This window comes from Copadichromis virginalis, linkage group LG3 (genome assembly GCF_057382275.1).
Source record: "Copadichromis virginalis isolate Kocher_CV1m ecotype Utaka linkage group LG3, C_Virginalis_male_GT1.1, whole genome shotgun sequence".
NCBI lineage: Eukaryota > Metazoa > Chordata > Actinopteri > Cichliformes > Cichlidae > Copadichromis > Copadichromis virginalis.
The window spans coordinates 15,215,510-15,236,800 of record NC_140620.1 but is presented as its reverse complement, the minus strand read 5'-3'; the positions used below and the strand labels follow the sequence as shown (position 1 = coordinate 15,236,800).

General features: G+C 40.8%; 2 long non-coding RNA genes across 2 annotated transcripts in view; one reads left to right on the top strand and one right to left on the bottom strand.

Moving 5' to 3' along the window:
* Positions 1 to 21,291, top strand: part of LOC146713001 (uncharacterized) — a 209,296-nt gene that overhangs the window by 138,598 nt on the left and 49,407 nt on the right. The window lies entirely within an intron of this gene.
* On the bottom strand, positions 594 to 18,225 carry LOC146713004 (uncharacterized). Its single transcript, XR_014917553.1, has 4 exons — positions 17,989 to 18,225; positions 9,930 to 9,996; positions 3,270 to 3,370; positions 594 to 2,819 (listed from the first exon to the last, which is right to left on the bottom strand). It is a non-coding gene; the product is annotated as an uncharacterized LOC146713004 (long non-coding RNA).

The window sequence follows — 21,291 nt, the reverse complement described above, 5'->3', positions numbered from 1 at the left end:
CTTTGAAAACTCATGCCCACATCTTATTTTTAAGAAAAATCAAATATCTTTGTCCTTGAAGATCATTTCAGAGTTTTTAATGAGCTGCAGGAACCCTGTTCAATGTTAGTGGAGAACAGCCAAGGTTCCTCCAGTGATAAACCTCCACATGTACCACTGAAAACAGTTAAATTACTTTGAATCTGAAATCAGGGCTCGAACTACTTGTTGTGAGACCATTTCTTTATTTTTCACAGTTCATCAAATATAGGATCAAATCAAATCACGATTTCATAATACAAACTTCAACAAGAAAACAGCTGCAGAACATGTGGATCTAAATGAATTCATTAGAAACAACATGTGGACTTCAAGAACACAGTAAACACACTAAAGTGAAAGGAGGAGCCAAAAATAGAGGTTTAAAAGAATTGGAATTTTTGAACTTTCACCATTTCTTTGCTGCCACTGTGAATATGAATGTGGATGTTAGGTTTTGTATTGTTCATTGCCATTTATGCTTAGAAATATTTAACCATATATGCTTAGAGGTGTATAATCAGTTGTAGATTGAAAGAATGTAATTATATTGTCCTCAACGTTCCAGCGGTTCAAGCTACAAACCTATCAGTGGTCTTTGCCAATTTGCCAATTAAATAAAGGTTACACTGACTCACTGCTTCATCTTCTGGTACAAACTGGTATTACGTGGAAGTACAGCCCAAAACCAGTTTAGCTTGAGTTTATTCTTTCTGGACATAAAGTCACAGCAGGTGTTGTTTCAAAGCTGGTGGACAGATTTAGTTCATTTTGGAAGTTTTAAGAACAACTGCTGTGAAATTATTTGCAGTTTTGGGAGAAAATTTTCTAAGAGAAGATTTTACCACAGCAAAAGATTAAATATGAATGAAGGATTGAAATTTAACTGATTAACACAATGATTTAACACATTAAATGAATACATAAAAAAAGTTAATTTTGTAAACAAAGTTCAAATGAAAGAAATTGAAATATATATCCATATCTGCAATTTTGATACAATATCAGTTTTGTAAAAAAAAAAAACATACCTATAACTTTAATAATACAGTAACAAGTACAATTACTAAACACTACTGTGTCCTAAGGGAACAAAGATCAAAATATAATAAGGAAAACATTTTAGAGAATTAAAATCCCTCAAAGGAAAAAACATAAACTTGATATACATATCTATACATGCAGGTAGGGCATCTACAGCTTCCTAAATGTAACATTCAGAATTATTCACTGCAGGTCCAGAAATCAGAGCTACCTCATCAGATCCAAGTGTGACATCAGCTGACACAGGAGATTCCATCTGAACTCTGTGGAGCCTGATCTCAAGGTTTTTAAGTCTGAGCCTGAAACAGGTTTATTTACAGTATGGGATCGTTTGTGTTCGGAGTATGAACTGACATTCCTGAAGCTCTTGTCACGCTGGTCACAGCTGAAGTTCACTTCCATGTGTGTACGTTCATGTTTGTTACGATGACCTGATTGTGAGAAGCTTTTGTCACAGTGTCTGCACTTGTATGATGTCTCTCCTGTGTGGATTCACTTATGCTTTTTCATTAAGCTCATGTCCAGTGGTGAAGGATGACCCACACTGGTCACAGATGTGCTTTTTCACCCCACTGTGGAAGAGTTCATGTATTTTTAATGTACTTGGTGTGTGGAAGCCTCTCCCACATTATTGGAAGTAGTTCATTTTGTCTCCAGTGTGTCTACGTTGATGTGGTTTTAGGTCCCATTGATGATTGGAAGTTTTTCCACAAAGGACACAGAGAAACTTTCCCACCACCACAGTGACGACAGGGCTGGGAAGTGGATCCATGTGCGTCGCTCTGCTTTTTTATTTTTATCCTGAACGTCGCCTAAAATAAAAAGCATCTCTGCCAACGTCCAATTACATTTTACTGTTTACATTATAACACTCAGCTTACTGGGCAAAAATGACACTTCATTTTTCCAAAAAGTTTATTCAGTATAACTCCATAAGTTTACTGATCAGACTTGATCAGGTTAAAATTACAAGATAAAAAAATCAATACATCCTGACAGTAACTGCATTTGTAGAGTTATTTTCTGGTGTGGATGTGTCGGTGGTTTCTCAGGTGATGTGGATATTTAAAAGTCTTCTCACACAGGTCACATTTGTAAAGTCTCTCCTCAGTGTGGCTAAACATGTGTATTTTTAACTGTGTGTCTGTTGTAAACAGTTTCCCACACTGATCACAGCAGGAAACATCATTTCCAGTGTGAATCCGTACGTGAATATTTCGGTACCGTTTGTCGCTGAAACTTTTACCACAAAAGTCGCAGCTGTACGCCTTAATTCCAGAGTGGGTAACTAGATGCCTCTGTAAGTCGCCATTTTGAGCAAAAGCCTTACCACACAACTCACAGCTGTGTGCTTTAAATCCACTGTGGATAAGTTGGTGTATTTTTAAGCCTCTAGCCCGGGCAAAATCCTTCCCACACAACTCACAGCTGTGTGCTTTAACTCCACTGTGGATGAGTTGGTGATTTTTTAAGTTTCCAGCCTGGGTAAAAGACTTTCCACACAAGTCACAGCTGTAAGGTTTAACTCCACTGTGGATGAATTGGTGTGTTTTTAAGGTTTGAGCCAGGGTAAAAGACTTTCCACACAACTCACAGCTGTACGCTTTAACTCCACTGTGGAAGAGTTGGTGTGTTTTTAGGTTGCCAGTCCGGGTAAAATCCTTCCCACACTCATCACAGCTGTAGGTTGTCTCTCCCTTTCTTCTTTGAGATTTGTCGGCCTCCTGAGAGCGCTGACTTCTTGCTCCATGTTGGTCCTGCAGTGACAGATACAAACAGAGGCAGTGAGTGAAATGCAGTCATGGAACAAACTAAAACTCCTTCCATTGGTGGAATCAAACATGTCAACAAACACATTGTTGGTGTGTTACCACCACCTTGTGGTGATAGTATCGCATTACAATGATGTCCTACAATGGGAGTTGTAATGAAAATGACATTATTGAAGAAATATATAAGAGGAGAAAATCTTTTACTTCATAAATTATTTTGAGTTCAAGTGATGATATTGTTGTTTCAATATGTGCTGTTAAAATATGATCTTTGTATTTTCTTCTAACTTCTGTGGTTTTTGGTTGTGAATGTAGATTCTGTATATATGGAGGAGCCCAGGATGGAAAAGATAAAGCTGCTGTTAATTGTTTTTTAAAAACCAACCAGCTGTGCACACAGTTTCAATAACAGTGTAACTGTGATATTTTTCTCACCTTTTGTGTTGAAGTCATTGTTTCCTCTGTAGTGGCTGAGCTGAGTCCAAATGGCTTGTTCCTATGCTGCACCACCAGACTCTTGTCCTCCTGTTACTCAGCTGGGACACAAAAGTATATATTTGTATTTTATCCCTGACAAAAAGAAGCAGAGCAAATAAACATGACTAAACTCCTCAGTGACAACAATACCTATAAAGCTTCAAGGTAAAACCCCAGAAACAACTACAAAAAGAAAGTCATCAGTTGGCTACAAGAACTGGAAAGGGAAAAACCACTGACTGTCCTGTATATCACCGCCTTTACCCAGGGAATGCTACACCCTGTATATATGTCAACATTATTTAGGGATAATGTTTACATAGGCGATAAATTTTCATGAATTCATTTCAACTGTAGAAGCCTCTACAAAAGCTTTGTTCTGATCAATGATTTTTTGAATAATCTGAAAGGCAAGTTTAAAGTTATAGCACTATCCGAAATATGGATAGATGAGGAAAGGGGTTGGGACTTTCACATTGATGGGTATGAATTATATCATATAAATAGATCTAATAAGAAGGCAGGAGGTATGGCACTTTTTGTTGATAGCGATTTGAAATGTAAGCAGGTTGAATATATGTCTGTGGCTATTAATGATTTAATAGAGTGTGTGGCAGTAGAAATAGAAATAGAAATGGAAATAAAGGGTAATATAATTGTTACTTGTATGTATAGGAGGCCTGGAACACTCATAGAAACATTCACAGTAGTAGAAGATAGGGGTGGGGGAAAAAAGTCGATACTGTGTAGTATCGTGATATTTTGTTTGCTAATAATGTATCGATACAGGGACAGCAGAAATCGATATTTTGTTACAAAAAAAGTTTGCATGGACTGGAACATGCTCTGACTTCAGAGCATGTTGATCCTTTTTCTGAGCAAGAATCCTTACATTCCTTCACTGTCCAAATGTGTTTAACTTTTTTTTTGGCAGCAATAAACATGACAGTTTACTTATTTTAATTTAAGACATGTTTTGTTTTAATTAAGTTTAAAACTTTTTTATTTAATGTAAAATTATATTTTGTTTTAATTTACTTTCAAATTCTTCAGTTGCTGAATGGGCTGCATAGTTTTCAGAAATGTCATTGTTCAGAATAGCTATAATTGTACCAGATGGTTGCATTCAGTTAAGTTGGACTAGACTGTAATACAAACCGTTCAGTTTGTCAACAATAAAACTGACTGAAATGAGAGAAAGACTGAGTGTGAGACTTTGATATTAGATAAAATGAATATTGATAAAGTTTACCTTTATGTACAGAATCTGAATATCGCAAAATATTTTTTAAAAATTGCAATAATATCGTACCGTGCGTTAAGTATTGTGATAATATCGTATCGTGAGATGTATGGTGATTCCCACCTCTAGTAGAAGATTTATTGAGCAAGGTAAAGGGAAATAAGACATTTTGTATTTGCGGGGATTATAATATTTTTTTTAATGTCCAATCATAAGTCATCATCAGATTTTTTGAGTTAATATTTGGAAGAGGGTTTTACCCTCTGATTACTAAACCTAGTAGAATAACTGAAAAGTTAGCAACTTTAATTGATCATATTTTCATTAATTGCTTGCTAGATATAGAATATTATATTTTTCATTGTTTCTACCCTATCTGAGTTATTGTGATGAAGTATGGGGGAATACATATGTGACTAATAACCAAACCATTATATTTATTACAGAAGAGAGCGCCTTGAATTATGCATAACGTTAAGTATAGAGAAGACAGTAACAGTTTGTATATAAAATCAAAATTATGAAAACTAGAAGATATAATGAAATTACAGACATAAATTATTATATTTAGGGCAAAAAATAAAACACTACCTCTTAAGTTACAAAGTGTATTTGTATTGTGTTCAGAACATGGGGAGGGAAGAAGGAAGTTTTATTTTAAGCATCGGTTTGCTCGAACCACACAAAGGCAAATGTGTCCAACAGTCATAGGCATAAGAAATTCTCTCAATGATCATCTCATTCATCATCTAAGAGTCTAGGTGACAACCAAGAAAGTTTGGTGACTACTGGAGAGACAGATGACAGCTCGGAAAGACAGCTCCAGGGGCAGGGTGGGCTAGCATCCCGGTCTGCAGTTTTCGTGAGAAAGCACCCCAAAAAGCTACGGAAAGCCCTAAAGAAAGATACCCCCAGGAGATCCCGAGAGGGGGGGAGGATGAGGTCTCCAATCGTACGGACTCAAGGTTAACGACCAATGCAATGGAAAGGACTACGAGTAAGACATGTATCTGCGGCAAGCTGTGTAAGAACCAGCGTGGCCTAAAGGTCCATCAGGCTAGAATGAAATGTTTGGCGCGGGAGAGTAAGGTGCAACGCACAGGTCCTGAACCTGGTGAGAACCTGGTGAGACGCAGGAGGAGCCCGGCCAGGAGGCACCCCACAGAGCCCAGTCCCTCCACGCACTGGACTCTTCCAATCCAAGCAGTGTAGTTCCAAAACAGCGGATTAAGTGGCCAGCAGCCAGAGCGAGTGGCAGAAGTTTGATGAGGATGTCTCCAACATCATACAAGCTGTGGCCAAAAGAGATGCCGACAGCAGGCTTAAAACAATGACCACCATCATAGTCAGCTACGCCTCAGAAAGGTTCGGCCTGATCGAGAAGTGTTACAACAAGACCCCTTACACCATGAACCGCAGGGCCATGAAGATTCATCAACTGCGTCAGGAGCTCAGGAGCCTTAAGAAGCAGTTCAAGAACGCTGATGCGGAGGAGAAGCAAGCTTTAGAGGAACTGCATAACATCTTGCGGAAGAAGCTGATTACCCTCCGTAGAGCAGAATGGCACAGGAGGCGAGGAAGAGAGATAGCCAGGAAACGTGCAGCTTTTATTGCTGATCCCTTTCGCTTTTCCAAACAATTGCTTGGAGTTAAGCGAAGCGGGCAGTTGGAGTGCTCAGCAGAGGAGGTGAATAACTTCCTTCATGAGACCATGAGTGACCCACTGAGGGAACAAGACTTGGGACCAAACAAAGCTCTCATCAACTCTGCCCCACCATCAGTAGAGTTCAAGTTGACGGAGCCAAGTTTGAAGGCGGTGTGTGAGGTCATCAAAGCAGCCCGCTCTGCATCCTCCCCAGGTCCCAGTGGCGTACCCTACCTTGTCTATAAGCGCTGCCCAGAGCTGCTTCGCCACCTGTGGAAGATCTTAAAGGTGATATGGCGGAGAGGGAGAGTTGCTGATCAGTGGAGGTGCGCAGAGGGAGTCTGGATTCCCAAAGAGGAGGATTCGAAAAACATAAACATAAACCGAATCCTGTGGCCCTTGCTTGTCTATACAGTTCCAATAACTACTGTGGAATCCCTTGAAAGAAAGATCAGTGGCTTTCTTCGTAAGTGGCTGGGACTTCCCCGGAGTCTCACCAGCGCTGCCTTGTATGGGGCAAGCAACAGCGTGCAGTTACCCTTCAGTGGTCTCAAAGAAGAGTTCAAGGTGGCTCGTACACGAGAAGCCCTACAGTACAGAGATTCTAAAGACTGCAAGGTGGCATCAGCAGGTATTGAGGTAAGGACAGGAAGAAAGTGGAAGGCTGAGAAGGCAGTTGAGGTGGCGGAGTCACGCCTAAGGCAGAAAACACTGATGGGGGTCTTAGCAACAGGGGGAGCAGGCTTGGGGTACGTCCCAAAGGCCCAGGTCAGCAGGGCACAGGGAAAGGAGAGACACCTGCTATTCCAGGAAGAGGTCCGAGCAGGTGTGGAGGAGGAGCGAGTAAGTAGAGCTGTAGGCCTTAAGCGGCAGGGAGCATGGACAAGGTGGGAGAGCACCTTGCAGCGCAAGGTCACCTGGGCAAACATCATGCAGGCAGACTTCCACCGGATCCGATTCCTAGTGCAGGCAGTTTACAACACTCTGCCAAGCCCAGCAAACCTCCATCTGTGGGGAAAGAGCGAGACACCTGCCTGTCCCCTGTGCTTTGGAAGAGGGACCCTAGAACACCTCCTTAGCAGCTGCCCAAGGGCCCTGGCCGATGGTCGGTATCGTTGGCGGCACGACCAGGTGCTCAGAGTAGTTGCTGGAAAGATTGCCTCAGCAATCAGCACCAGCAAGCATCATCATGCTCCGAGGAAGGCAATCTCTTTTATTAAGGCTGGAGAGAACCCCCAGGTGCGCCCACATTTGACAACTGGCCTCCTCAACACAGCCTCTGATTGGCAGCTACAGGCTGACCTGGGTAAACAACTAAAGTTCCCTCAGAACATTGCAAAAACATCACTCCGGCCAGACATGATAATTATTTCTGAGGCCTCAAAACAGCTGATCATGCTGGAACTCACAGTGCCCTGGGAAGAGCGGATTGAGGAGGCCAATGAAAGGAAACGAGGAAAGTACCAGGAACTAGTGCAGGAGTGCAGGGGAAGGGGCTGGAAGACTTTCTATGAGCCCATAGAAGTGGGTTGTAGGGGCTTTGCAGGACGATCACTCTGCAAAGTGTGGCTGGGCGTGGCTGGGGCAGCCAAGAAGAGGGCCATCCAGGCTGTGAGTGAAGCGGCAGAGAAAGCCACAAGGTGGCTGTGGATCAAGAGGGCTGATCCGTGGGTAGCTACTGGTACGCAAGTCGGGGCCTGATCACCCCCGGCTGGGTCGCCTGGGCGAGGGTGTATGATGTTGTGAGACCCGAAACACCTGATGACCTTAGGATACATCACTGAAGATGCGTACCAGTGCATCCAGGAGATGTGTCTTTATAATAGGTATAGCATGTGTTGTACAAAGGTTTCTCAATTTAAAATCTGCTATAGCAATAAAACGATAAACCAATATGAAGAAGTTGAAAATAACAGAATTTAACTGTAGAAAAAATTATCCTTTCTGTTTGATATTTAGTGGTATTGCTCACTGTTGATTATATTGTTCTGTTTGTTTTGTCTTGTTTCGTGTAAAATATTGTCAGAGTGTAATTTTGGTTGCCTACTTGTATCATCACAGATAGGGGGCAGGTGTCAATGCTCCTGTTCATGCATGGAAACAGTGTTACTTTAATTAACAGGAAGGTTGTGTATAAGAAATGAATTACTGCTGTACCATGTGTGAAACAAAAAATTAAATAAGTAAATATGGACTTCCATAGATCCACAAAAGAGTCCCGCTCAGACTCATCGGTAGCAGTATAAACTCAGCCAACTAAGTTTATACTGCACCTCATTACCATCCTAGGAGTTTAAAAAACATTTAAAAAATCACTTTGTTAATGAGGGATTGAAAAATTTCACAAATGAAGAATTTATTCTACAATTCATTATTCAAGCACAGAGTTCTTTATTTCGATGTGCGTGGCTCTTGTTGTCCTCCATATGGGGGTGTCAAAAATCACATTGGAAGTGGCACACATCACGCGGGGGTACCTGTTGACGGTGTTAACAACACCTTTACATTCACTTGGTGAACTTGCAAACGCTTAGGATTTAGCTGAACCTGACTTTAGATGTTTCTGAAACAAGAAGGACATATTGATTTGCTCTCCTGATATTTAGACTGTAGTATTGATATTTTAACCTTTAAGGAGCACAAAATGTATTAATCCTACTAACACATACACGCATGTAATGAAGCTCAAGAAGACCAGATAGTATTTTAAGCCTGTGTTTCTGATTTTATCATGTTGTTCGGTTCACTTAGTGGGATGAGAAGCAATATATGAACTATTGGACTAATATTATATTAGGAAAGATGATTGAATTATAGCAGGGGTGAACAGAATGCAGCAGAGGGATTAAATGAGTGAGACTAGTAGATTCTTAGTTTCTTGTTCCTGATGTGTAGGGAGGTTTTACCATGACATACACCTTGTTACATGGGATAAAACTTGCATTTTTGTTACCAAGTGGAAGTGAAAAATCCTAAAACTAGGCTTTCATATTTTTACATTTTGTAGAATTTTATTTTATTTTATTTTATTTATGTTTGAGGAGTGCACTGAAAGTTAGGTTTGAAAATCTGCTCTCCTTCAAGCAGGCCTGCATGATTGGAACTAAAAGTGCTATACAAAACTGTTGCTTTAAAAACGATGGTAAAGTGAGCTTCTCCACATTACAATGGGTTCTGGAGAAAGTCACCTATGTGGGACACGATTAGATAGTAAGTCCCAAGTCCCTTGTCTAAAAGGAATCAGCAAGGTAATCAATTCTGAATTTGTCTTTTTTCTTCTTTGAAATGATGTCATGTTGCTGGCAGTTAGTGATGGGATTTCCTGCTCTTTTTAGAGAACCGGCTCTTTCGTCTCCCAGCCAGCTCTTGAGGTTGTTTTGTTGCTTTAATTAATTTATTATTAACAACAATATAAAATTATGCACAAAAGGAATTACTACTGTCGCCAAAGTGCTTGCTCATAGGGGGTCATATGATTGTTGGGTTTTTCTCTGTATCTATGAAGTGCCTTGAGGCGACTTTTGTTGTGATTTGGCGCTATATAAATAAAATTGAATTGAATTGAACTAATGTACTTACACTGCGCCTAGCATCCCGGAGCACTTCTGTTATGTTTTGTACGTGTTTTAGAGTTCGTACGTGCTTTGTCTCTAGGGACCACTGTAACTATACTTTTATTTATTCACTCCACATAAACTGTAATAAATTAATCATATGATACAAAACCCACCTGTCCAGGTTGTACCCCGCCTTTCGCCCTATGACGGCTGGGATAGGCTCCAGCGCCCCCCGCGACCCTGAAAAGGATAAGCGGAAGCGAATGGATGGATGGATGGACAAAACCCACCTTTTTACATTTCAACTTTTAACTATTTAAATTTTCATCTTTTTCCTTTTAAACAAATTTAAAGTGAAACAAAACAAAACGCTGCAAACCACAACACAATTAAATATAAATTAAAATATGAAAACAAAAAGAAGATGCATATTCTCTGTCATATGGGCCTGCGTGAATAAACTTTCTGAATCCTTTATCATCTGCAACTGAAAATAGTTGTGGTTGATTCCTATACCTTTCTAAAGTGATGTTGTTGTCCCTGGCTCTCTTTCTGTCTCGCTCTGTTCATGTGCTACTGCGAGCGTAACTACTGCCCCTCTTCCCAGCGCAAAGCACAAGGCTCACGTGCGGAGTGAAGCGGGAAAAAAAGTGCGACAGAGAGGGTGAGAGAAAGAAAAAAAGAAACCCTACAACTCGTGACGCTCACTTCAAAGATCCGGCTCTGAGATTCATTTCGTTTGCGACCGACACATCACTACTGGCAGTAGAAACTTAAGTCGACAGAAGAAGTTGTGCTTTCACCAATAAACATACAGGGACTGACTGGACTGATAATGGGAACAAATGGTTAACTGACTTGACACTGATATGCAAGATTGTCCCTACTCCAAGCAGACAAGGAAAGGGTTGATGCATGTATGTTTTTTTCAGGAGCAGGAAGATGACAGCGACATCCTAGGGTCGCATGAACTTGTGGGCTATGCAGACTTAATCTTGTAATTGTTCATTTCTATGTGTATTTACCACAAGTATGTTATTTTCATGATGTGGTGGCAGATTTCTTTTCCTATGTATTAATCATATCACATTAGTAATAGTAATATTATTTCCTCACTTTAGTGTTCATCAGTTGTATGCATTCACATAGAATGTTATCACAAGTGGGCCCCATGTTATTGCACCTTCACAGTGGACCCATCGTAGACTGGAAGATCTCCAGAAATCCTACTTTAAGGGAGGTGACAGGTGGTTGTAATTTTTCTCTGAGGTCAAGGATGAGCTGGACTGAAGGTATAGGGATACGTGATGTCCTGTGGATGTTCTTTGTTTGAGAGTGTCTGTGAGGGTGTATATAAGATGTAAGGGTGGTGGCCAAACTTCAGAGATGATCCTTGTGTTGACTGGGATGTTCCCATTCAAATTTTAATGTGTTTATTAAACACACTTCCAACCCAGCTCCAGTGTTGGTTGTAATGACTTACTAAGTAACCCGTTACTGTAATTAAATTACTTTTCCGCAGGTAACGCAGGTATTAACTTTAAATTATGAGCCACCAGTCGAAATCAAGAATCGTTATAAATGGAAATGGGATGCAGATAGCATTAGGTATTTAGGGGTGGTAATACATCGTGATTTCACCAAAATGTTCAATGCCAACTATGCCCCTCTAAATTAATCCATAAAATCAGATATACAAAGATGGAACACTATTCCATTTCAGGACCTACACTCCAGGGTGGAATCAATCAGATTAAATATTCTTCCCCGACTGCTGTATTTGTTTCAGTCTCTACCGATTACCATACCACAAAAACAGTTTGCGGTATGGGATAGAACATTGTCAAAATATATCTGGAATGGGAAAAAAGCTAGAGTTAAATATAAAACGCTTCAATTAAAGAAAGAAAAGGGAGGTCATGGGCTTCCCTGTCTACGAGAATATTATTGTGCAGCTCAGTTAAGACCGCTGATTTGTCTCTGTTGTCCAAACTACACCGCCGGATGGAAAGATGTTGAAGGAACAATAGTAAAAGAAATACCAGTTTCAGCTTTAATATCGGACATAAAATTGCAGAATAAAATACATATGGCAGATAAACCTATACTGCAAATAATGATATCAGCTTGGAAAGAAGTAATAAAAATTGGTGGTTTGGAAAATGCCTCTAAGGTTTTAAGATGGTGTGCATATGATTCAGATTTTACTCCAAATCAATATGATAATAGATTCAAAAACTGGATTTCAAAAGGTATAACCAATTATTATTCATTTGTCCATAAGGGTGCATTTCAAAGCTTTGAATCTTTAAGGAGTAAACATGACTTGGGATCAGATGATTTTTTTTAGATATCTACAGATCAGAAATTATTTTAATCAAAACTTAAAAGTGAACCTAAACGAATTACAATTTGTAGAAACATTCTTATTATTAACCAAATCTGAAGTGCAAAGTAAAATAATTTCTAAATTATATAACAGCATCCGGCGGTGTAAAAACGACAGCACTCTGTATATTAAAGCGAAGTGGGAAAAGGAGGGTAATTTGACAATTACAGAGAAGTGTTGGGCTCACGCATGCAAGATACAGTGGGCTACCACTGGGTCTAATGTTTGGCGTGAATTTTGCTGGAAAAGCATTATGAGATTTTTCATTACCCCTGCTCAACAAAGATTTCGAGGAACTGGTGATAAATGTTGGAGATAGAGCAGGGCGATAGAACGATAATGATATGTATCGCGATATAACTTTTACTCGATAGAGAAATTAAGCTATCGCGATAGACCTCGCCGCTCTTGTCCTCTTAAAAAAAAAAAAGAAAAGAAAAAAAAAAAGAAAAAGGTCAGCCAATCCAAATTAAGCAGCGCAGAGCCGAACCAATCACAGCCGCAGCGTCACGTCGCGTGACTTGTTACGTACAGCACAAGTGCCAAGCCGCACGTGTGTTTGTTTGGGAAACAGCCAGCGGGTAATGGAGCCAGCGCGTAATGGAGGAAATGAGTGTGCCGACTAGAAAAATCTACCGAGCGTGACCGAAGAGAAAACAGATGATGGTTCCAATGCCGGAGAGATTGTCGAACGGAAGAGCCATAGAAGTTCCGTAGTGTGAAGGTATTTCGGCTATTTCAAGTCTGACAAAAAACAGAGTAGCTGGAAATACAATAAACTGGTGCATGCGTCACACTGTGCCACGTTATTGTTTCGGTGAAATGAATTTCTACAATACTGTTACTGTTAATTCTACTCTCTGCAGTGTTTAAATGCTTACATATACACACAGTTACTGTCGATCCACACATACGACTCTGTTCTGCTTCTATGCCCCAGCTTTGTTTACTTTTTCCCACCGAGGCTTCTAGACTTCTGATTGGCCAACATTTCTGCACGGTTAGGAATCTAGCGCCACCTGCTGCTTTGGCATGTTCATAGCTGTTAAAACGGTTTGAAAAGCTAAGCTATACAACAAGGAGAGATTGAGAATTTCCTTTTAGTTCTCAGTTTATTTGATATTGACAAAAGTTAATTAGTTTTGTCTGTTCTTCTGTAAAACAAACTAAGATTTATTTTTAGAATTAATATTTTGTTTCTAAGTGGAATTGACATTTTAGTCTGTTTCGTTTGTTCTATTTTGAAACTTAAACGCTTTAGCGGCTGCCTTTTGTGTAGTTTGCAATATTTGCCTTTATTTATCTGAAAAAGTCTCATGTTTCTTAAGTACATCTACCCTGTTGAACTTATTATGGGAAATAAATATTTAAATAAAAACAAGCTGCTGATTATTTCACATTTTACTTGTGAGCAACGGCACATTTAAATCTTACAAATATAGTTATTTGGCTTATATCGTGATAGATATCGTTATCGCCTGAAATGAAAAAAACATATCGTTATATGAAAAAATCTCATATCGCCCAGCTCTAGTTGGAGATGTGGGGGAGATGGAGCTAACCATTTCCGCATCTTTTGGGACTGTAAAGATATTCGCCAGTATTGGTCTCTAATCCATGATCATTTACAAAATGTTTTTTCATTTGTTTTTCCTTCAACTTTTGAGACCATGTTTTTGTGCAATGCACCAGTGGATAAACTGAATTCCAACGACAGAAGACTCCTGTATATCCTTCTGGCCGCAAGTAAAAAGCATCTTATGAGAAGATGGCTTAAGCCTGAACCACCAACGATAGAAGACTGGATACATTCTGTACAAGAGATCTATACGATGGAAAAAGTGTCATTTTCTCTTAAACTTCAGAGGGATACCTTCTACGGAATATGGTCTAAATGGACAGACTATGTTAAGCATATGAGGTGTGATTTTGTATATAGAATAGAATAGAATAGAATACTTTTATTTGTCAATTTCTTCAAATGTACTTGCCATACAAAGGAATTGAAATTACGTTTCACACTGTCCCATGCGTAGACATTGACAACAATAAGGTGCAGATGCACAACAAAAAAACAGCCCTAACAATAAAGTAATAAATAGTAATATAATAATATAAACAGTGCCAAAAGAAATACCAAAAATATATATATAGCTGCAGGTGTGTGCAATTGCAATGCAAGTCAGGAATGTTTTCAGTTCCCGGTTCAGAGAGTGTTTCCTTGCTGGAGAGTGTGCGTGGGTGAGGGGGAGTAGAGTCCAATCTGTCTTCCTATACTTCTGCCAATCTGGTGATTCTGCTGGCTGGGAGTCGGGAGGGAAGAGAGTTCAGCAGTCTCACAGCCTGGTGGATGAAGCTGTTGGTGAGCCTGGTAGTGCGGGAGTGGAGACTTCTGTATCTCTTTCCAGAGGGCAGGAGGCTGAACAGACAGTGCGCGGGGTGGGTTGCATCGTTGACAATTGTGATGGCTTTGTGGGTGAGGCGAGTGGTGTAAATGTCTTGCAGGGAGGGGAGTGGTACACCAACTATCCTCTCAGCTGTTCTCACAATGCGTTGTAGAGCTTTTCTGTTATAGTCAGTGCAGCTACCGCCCCACACAGTGATGCAGCTGGAGAGGATACTTTCAATAGTGCCTCTGTAGAATGTAGTCAGGATGGGTGGTGGAGCACTTGCCCGCTTGAGTTTGCGCAGGAAGTAGAGGCGCTGTTGTGCTTTCTTGGCCAGTGATGCTGTGCTGGTGGTCCAAGAGAGGTCCTCACTGATGTGCACCCCCAGGAACTTGGTGCTGCTCACCCTCTCCACTGCGGCGCCGTCGATGGTCAATGGGGGGTGACAGGTGTGGCCTCTCTGGAAGTTGACAATAATCTCCTTGGTCTTACTGACATTTAGCAGGAGGTTGTTGTCTCTGCACCACGTGGTCAGGAGCTCAACCTCTTTCCTGTAGTGGGTCTCATCGCCCTTGATGATGAGCCCCACCAGCGTTGTGTCGTCCGCAAACTTCACAAGGTGGTTGGAGCTGTAGGTTGGTGTGCAGTCATGTGTCAACAGGGTGAAGAGCAGAGGACTGAGCACACAGCCTTGTGGAGCCCCCGTGCTCAGGGTGATGCTGTTTGAGACCTTGTTGCCCACACGCACCGCTTGAGGCCTCTGGCTGAGGAAATCCAGCAGCCAGTTGCAGAGGGAGGTGCTGAGGCCCAGTCTGTCCAGTTTACAGATGAGTTGTTGTGGTATTATGGTGTTGAATGCTGAGCTAAAGTCTATGAACAGCATTCTCACATATGAGTCTTTCTTGTCCAGATGAGTTAGGGCTGGGTGGAGGGCAGAGCAGATTGCATCCTCTGTGGATCGTTTCGCTCTGTATGCGAACTGGTGTGGGTCCAGGGTGGGAGGTAGGGTGGATTTGATGTGTGACATGACTAGTCGTTCAAAGCACTTCATAATAATGGGTGTCAGTGCCACGGGGCGGTAGTCATTGAAACAGGCTGGGGATGGTTTCTTTGGCACAGGTATGATGGTGGCAGTCTGATGTTACATATGATGTTACAACCCTGAGTTCTACGTAAACCTACCTGCCCTGCTGCCTCCTAACCCTAGTTTTTTTTTTGTTTGTTGTTGTTGTTTTTTTTTTTTTTGGGGGGGGGGGGGTTGTTTTTGTTTGTTTTTCTTTTCTCTTCTTTTTCTGTCTTTTTTATTTTTCAATTATAAGTTAAAATGTGACAGCAAAGAAAATGTAAAAAGGCAAACTACTGTTATGTTCAACAGCTGTCCCAATAAAAGAGATAATAATAAAAAAAAGGAGGAAAAATAAATAAATAAATAAAAAAAATAAATAAATAAATTACTTTTCCACTGAAAAAGTAGAGTAACTAAATACTGTTCATTTTTAGGTATTTTAATTACAGTTACTTACAATGTACTTGCATCTGAAGGTGAGCTTAAAAAATGATTGCAGGCTACATTGTGGAAGAGATGCTACCGCTGCGTACTGTAGAGTCTCTGTCTTTAAATAATAAATACATTTTTTTAAAGAGTTTAATTTCTATTGTTTGCCCACTCAAGGTTTATAGGGATTTTAAGAAGTATTTAGTTAAATTACTTATTTAGTAATTAAGTTACTTTTCTGACACAGTAATTAGATAAATATTTTAAATACAATATTTACTACGGTAAGTAATTAGTAATTAATTACTTTTTTAAAGTAACTTACCCAACACTGCCCAGCTAATTTTCTAAAATTTCCATAACAGTTTTGCCTTGTTGAGCAGGATTTCTCAGGTGACTTTTGATGAATCACGTGGTGACTGGCCATCCTGAGGGGAAAATTGCCTCAGTCCCATCGTTCTTTTGTTTGCAAAAAAGGGGGAACCGCGACATATGCTTCAGCAACTCACACATGTAAGACATTTTAACGAACTAGGAGAGAGACTGCAAAGAATCAAAGAAAAAATTTGCAATGGAAGTGGAAACACCACTACGATTCTTAGTGTTTTGTTAGGATGACTTTTTTAACCCCTGTTTAAAGGACAAAAATTGACTTTTGTTCTCCAAGCATTTTGTGTCACCCTAAATCTCACAAGAATGACAGTGGGGGTCTGCCAGTCATAAAATGAGGAGTAAGAGCTGCGTCAGCCGATTACGTCACAGCGACACGACAAAGGCTGTCCCAATTCAAAGGCTGCTCCAAATGTGGCCGAAAATCCATCCTTTATTTCCCTGCGTTTGAAGGATGGGTCAAATTCAACCCATTACAAAATTCAGAGCGGTGTGGTGGTGGGTGTGGATAATTTTTTAGAGGAAACTTTTTAGAGGAAAAAAAAGACAAAAAAAAAAAAAACAGCGGATGGTTGATATGGGGCAGCCGAATAGTAAACTTTTAAAAGTAGGGCTGGGCTATATCATACCGCTCACATTAATACCGGTATAATGTTGGACAATGATAAGAAAATGAAATACAGATATATGGATAAAATATAGATAAAACACGCATGCGCAATGCCTTTGTTTTCATACGCACATGGCTGGAAAAAGCACAGCGGTGACGGAGAATGAGAAGGGTGAAAGTGGATCGTTGAGTGAAAGAGATGAACCAGAATTGGTTTGTAAAAATGCAGCAACTTCAGTGGCGTGGAACTGATTTGGCTTTGGTCCAACAAAGCACTATTTTTGGTAGAGAGTGCTAGCGGGCTGTCGGTATTACTGTGGTAAGGTATTACTGAGATTTCTAAAAACGCCTGCCAGGCGTTTTTGCGTTTACGTGTGGACGTGTCGTGTTTTCGCGATCGCGTCGCGCATGACATTATCACCAACTCGTGACATGTTTAAACATTTTGTTGTTCAACAGCATCAAGACTGACTGGGTGTGTTTGAATTAACCTCACACATGTCACAGATGACACATTTTGGCGGTTTTTTTTTTGCTGGTTTGTCGGTAGCAGCTCCTGACACGCAAGTCTACCACACATCTGTTCGACCAAAGCCAGTTAATCTCGAACACGGGCCGATTTTTTGTCCCAGTCCAGCCCTGGATGCATCTGGAGACGGTCCCATTAAGTCCTATTCTAAAGGCTGATTGTCCTCCCCCACGCTTGTACCTGTGGCTTTCTGTCCTGGGGATGGAGGCTGGTTGTTGTCCTGTCCTGCCCTGCACCCCATCCTTTTGTTCATATTCAAAGACTATTTTTCTGTATCTATTCTTACCCCCTAAAACCCGCCGTATTATAATGTTGCAAGCAATCACAAACTCTACAGTCTGTCTAACTCCAACGTACCAAACAATCTATTATTCTCAACAGAGCTAAAATCAACATAAACTGAACCTGCATTAAAGTTAGCTCGGTGCTTACCTTAGATGAGCCCACAAACCAAGAGAAACTCCTTGATGAAGCTGGAAGTCTTAAGAAACAGATAAGGGAGCAGAGACCCACGTGGTTCACGCTGATCTCAGCTACGATCCAGAAGACAAGGGTGTGCTGATCGATGCAGATATCGATCCAAACGTTGGTAGTGGTATATGTTCCTGTACGTTTACTACTTTACTCCCGTTTCATGGAAAAAGCAGCTCTCTCTGCTCGACTCCTCTCCTGCACACACACTTTGCTCCGCCTCCTTTTCCGGCTCTGCTGTGATTTGTTGCTGTGCGGCCACGTGACTCAGCTGGACAACGTAACCACGTGGGTGTTATTTAAAATTTCAAAAGTAGGGCCTATCTCATTTTCCCAAACTCTTTTCCTTGGCCTCCAAGAAAACGTCATCGTGGGAAGGAGAATTGCTAAGGACTCAGGGAAAGAGAGGAGCGGTGCTGAGAATTGGAACAGCCTTACACTCGTCTCTCTGTAACAATGTGACACCGGATGTCCGCCTGTTGAAACTACATTGTGCTGAAGATGGACTACAAAACAAATATCTTACTTCGTCACAATGTGTTCTAACCCTGTTGTTTTATGGAAGTCATATAAACGAGAACAGCCTGTTAAAATATCCCTTCATTACAACGTTTGAATGTTAAAGAAAAAACTTTATGTCCTGAAAAAATAAACTCAAGCTAAACTGGTTTTGGGCTGTACTTCCATGTAATACCAGTTTGTACCAGAGGATGGAGCAGTGAGTCAGTGTAACCTTTATTCAATTAGGCAAAGAACGCAATCTTATTCACAGTGGCAGCAAAGAAATGTTGAAAGTTAAAAACAGCAGCACACATCAGAACCATTTTAAAGATCACAGGTGACTACTTTTACTTAATTCAAATTCTGTTAAACCTCTATTTTTTGCTCCTCCTTTCATTTTAGTGTATTAAGTCCTTGAAGTCCACATGTTGTTTTTTTAATGAATTTTGATCCACATGTTTGCAGCTGTTTTCTTGTTGATTTGAAGTTTGTATTATGAAATCCTAAAAATGTTAAAGCGTTATTTATATTTGATGAAGTCTGTGTAGAGTTTATCTTATTAAACAGTTTGGTGTAAAAAATAAAGAAATGGTCTCAGAACAAGTAGTTTGAGCCATGATTTAAAACTAACTTAACTGTTTTCAGTGGTACGTGTGGAGGTTTATCACAGGAGGCGACTTGGCTGTTCTCCACTCACACTGAACAAGGATCCTGCAGCTCATTAAAAACTCTAAAATGATCTTTAAGGAAAATATGTTTGATTTTCCTTAAAAACGTGCTGTTGGCATGAAGTTTTCAGACAGTGCTTTTAAGAGTCATTGTGGTTAACATCTCACACATTCCAATAAAGCAGATGTTCCTACATTGCAACAGCGGTTTGCAGTTGCGTTCTCCCCCCTGCTCGTCTACAGGACTTTCATGGAGTACCACTTTGTAACTCTCTTTCTGCAAAATACTGTCGTGGTCTGGGTGGTTTTCCACAGCATCGGCTCCTCCCCACTGGGTGGAGTCTTTGTTGTTCCTCACCTGATGGCAATCGTACCAGCAGTATTTATGACCGGCGCACTCAACTGGTCTTCGCCAGATTATCTGCCAACTTTAGTCAGTTCTCGGCCTCACGTCTGTTCCTTGGTGACTCATCGTGTGTATTGACCTTATTTCCTCTGTTTTTCTCATCAGCCTCTGAAACCCACCTACCAAGCTCTCCTGGAGACCAGTTTGCAGCCGCCGGTAATCCCTCTCCATTTTGGAACTGCCATTCTCTCCTGCCTGCCTCCCTGCATTGCATGCAGCACCTACCTGGACCTCTCCTGCCTCCCCCCTCCACGCAACCCCCACCTGCAAGCTTGTAAGACAGCTCAGTGTATTATCCTTAGAAGAAGTCCAGACGCTTTTCTTTGCAAGCTCCTTTGACTGTATTATCCTTAGATTCACTCGCAGCCCTCTGTGGGATTCCCCTGACTGCTCTTCCCTCTGTTTCAGTGCCCTGGCCCGCCACAGTTTCCCCTGCCCAGTACCTGCACCCAGTTATCCCTGCCATCTAGTTATCGTCACAGTATTTTCTCTCGCCTCAGACATCCAGTTTATGTTCATGTTTCATCCAATTGGTTCACCCCAACGCGAAGCTTCATGAAGCTTCATTTGCTCTAGCAGGACACCTACTGGACGTAAAAATAATAGCTGGCATGAATTTGAAGAGTGTGGCATTTTGCACACAGCCTGTAAATGTCAACAACAAAAGGAGTGTGTAAAACATGTATATTGTAGTGATGGCAGTATACTGTGTATATTTATACTGGCAGTATGGGAAATGATTATTTGGAAATGCTTGAAATGGAAATGATCATTTACTGTGAGGTGAGGTGTGGTTGGGGTGTGGACAGTAGTTGTGCTTTTGTAACGTTGAGGTATGGACAGCTACACACTGCCTGTTCACATTTTATTCTGTAAAAACTAAATTTTCACTGCTTTTATGACCTTTTTAGTGGGGAGAACATAGCTAGGATTTAATGATTTAACAAATCTTTTGAATCCTTTGTCCTCCACAATGCTAAATGGCTGGGAGTCCTCAATCACCATGCTAACCAGGTCTTCATCTATTTGAGATTGTTCTCCTGAGGAAAGACAATAAAGATAAAGCACAAATATAAATATCACACACGTAACTTATAACAGTTGTATAATATTGTTATATCATTTAGTAACATTACTGCATCCTATATTATCATTGCATTTGATGGCTCACCTGGTCTTGCTCCACAATCAGTGTTCCCCCTTATTCTCATGCAAAGCTCTGTAGTGCCTAAGCATGGATGAGGTGTTGTTGTTATATCCCAGCTCCCTGGCACATAGCAAACACTTCACCTTGTACAAAAGTCAAGACAGCTCAACATAAATTGTATTGCACCATCAGTATCATGGAAATACATCTTCTGTAGAAATTTACATACCTTGTTGGGAGGAATAAGATCAAAATGTTCCCACACAGGGGAGGACATCCTCCTCTTCTTAGCTGGCTCCATTCTCTCCTGACTTTCTCTCCTCACTCTCATAAACCTCCAAACTGTCTCCAAACTCTCACTAACCGCAACTCTCCATCAAACACCCACATTTTGAATGAAGTCTGAGGGGTTTATATCGCTGTCACATCTCGCGGCAAAGTTCGAACCACTTCATGAACCAGTCACGTGGTACAGCCGGGCAGCGAGGCTTCGGACGTCATCATTTTCAGCTCCTCCCATAAATGAAGCAAGCCTCGATACG